Genomic DNA, 2,291 nt, shown 5'->3' with positions numbered 1-2,291 from the left:
GGGAGCAGGTAACCGGAGCCCTGGGCTCTGGCGAAGGTGGCGGTAATCCTACCTGAGTGGCTGGCGTGGGGTTTCCTGGGAGCCAGGAGGCGCTCCCTACTCCCCGAAGCCCAGGTGTGGGGAGGTGGACTCCGGCTGCCCCAAGGGGTGAGCGCCCTGTGGGATGGGCAGCCCGGCCTGGGGCGTTCCTCCCCCTGCCCTACTGGGGGCCTTGACCGCCATGGTCCCGCCCTCTTGGGCGCAGCCCGTGTCAACTCCTTGCTTCCTCCTGTGTCCTTTATAGCCCGTTCTGTCAGGTGGCCAGCACGACTGCTGAAGCCCCGTTGGTCTCTGGCCTCATTCAGACCCACCTGGCAGCCACCCACTTTGCTCCAAAGCGTTAGCACCAAGACTGGCACAGGGGCTGGCAGCCCCACCGTCTGACTCTGAGACCCCTGTTCCCACATCCCGGCTCTTCCAGCCCGAGGCCCTGCCACATGGCTCCTTCCCGTACTCTGCAGCCTCAAGCCCAGAGGCACCCTCTCCGCGGCCTGCCCTGACCCCCTTTTAGAACAGCAGCTCCGTGCCCCGCTGACTCACCCGTCTGCCGGGAGCATTCCAGGCAGTGGGATGGAGCTGTGTGTGGAAAGGCCCAGGGGCAGGGTGGGCATGCTGGGTACCTGTGAGGAGGGCGCACGCCACGGGGAGCCCCAAGAGGGATGAGCAGTGGGGGACATGTGGACAGAGCCCTGGGGGTCACTGGGGCTCCTGTGAACGGGGGTGTGGAGGCCCCAGTGTCTGCCAGGAGCCCTTCTGGTGGAGATGGGCATCCTGGGCACGGATCCTGATGGCCTGGCAGAGGGCGGTGGCAGGAGTGAGGGAATGGATTTCAGGGAGACTGAAGAGGTGGGATTGAGAGCCTGGGGACAGCTCCACGGGGGCGGGGGGCGGGCTTCTAGAAGGATGGAGGGTGGTTTCCTGCTTCCCGCCCATGCTTCTTGGGTGGGTGTGGGTCCTAGGGTGGCGGCTGTGAGCATGAACTCCTGCGGGTCGTCCAGGGGTGTCTGGGAGACAGCTGCTGGGGGGCTGGGCTCAGGGCAGGGGCAGCGGCGTAGGTGAGCTGAGCGAAGTTGAGGGTGGGCACGTGTGTCCTGGGCCCTGAGGCCGTGTCGTGGGAGGGGCGGGAAGAGGAAGGGCAGCTGGAGGCACGGGGTAGGGGACAAGAGGAGGGTCTCTGAGGGAGGACCGCGCTTGGGTGTCCAGGGGCTGTGCGTGCGATTGGATGTGGCAGGCAGCCCGCGGGGAGCTGCCTGGGGCCGGGATGTGGGGGACGGCAGAGCCAGGGCTGAGTGGAGTGGGGTGCCGGCAGGCAGCTGCAGGGGCGAAGAAGCCAGCCTGCAGGGGCTGGGAGATGGGGGTGCCGAGGGTGGGGAGGCGTCTGGCCTCCCCAGGGCAGTAGCCCTCGGGCAGGAAGCCGGCCAGCCCGTGTCCCAGACATGGCCCTGTCCTGTGAGCCCCCAGCCCGGGTAGGGCTAGGGCAGGGTGGGTGGTAGTCGGCACCTTTGTGGCTGGCCTGAGAGGGGGCCGAGCAGCATGGAGTGGGGAGCCACGGAGGGTCCCGGCCGGGGAAGAGCTGGGCAGGGAGGGGTGAGGCGAGGCGCGAGTTTGTACCGGGAGCGGCTGGCTGTCTTCACGGCAGGCGGGGCGGTGGTGTCCTGGGGCTGCTCAGTGATGTCAGCCCATCATTCACCCCATCATTTGCCTGGTGCCCGAGGGCCGGATGGTCTTGGGGGCAGGGAGGGGGAGAGAGCATAGGCTGAGGCTGCCTTGGACAGTCCCTGGGCCTCAGTTTCCCTATCTGTGCAGCAGGGGCCGCTTTCTGGGTCTTGGGTGAGGCAGGCTAGTGGGGCAGACGTATACTGTGTCCCGGGGTGGGGGGGGGGGGGGCGGCACCAGCGTTTGGGCCTGCCCCTGCCGTCCCGTGGCCTGGTGACGGGGCATCGTCCCTCCCGGGCAGGCTGGGGGTGGGACCTGCTGTTCCCCACGGTGGGTTGGGCCCCTGTGAGCTGCCGAGGGGCCTCCCGCTCAACCCCCTCTGGTCTCCGGCCACCTGGCACCCCTGTCTGCAGCTGCTCCAGCTGTGCCCACCTTCTGCCCGCTGCTCTGTCTGGGTCACTCTCCCTTCTCTCCGTCCTGACCCAAGCCGGTCAGGCTCGCTGGTGGGCCACGAAGCTGCGGGAGCCGCGAGCTCACACCCCCTGAGCCTTCATGACCCGGAGGGGCAGTCCTCCTCCAGGGGGTCTTCTCAGGGT

Source organism: Neophocaena asiaeorientalis, unplaced genomic scaffold (assembly GCF_003031525.2).
Source record: "Neophocaena asiaeorientalis asiaeorientalis breed wild unplaced genomic scaffold, Neophocaena_asiaeorientalis_V1.1 scaffold476, whole genome shotgun sequence".
NCBI lineage: Eukaryota > Metazoa > Chordata > Mammalia > Artiodactyla > Phocoenidae > Neophocaena > Neophocaena asiaeorientalis.
The sequence above is the reverse complement of the archived record's forward strand: the minus strand, read 5'-3'. Positions refer to the sequence as shown.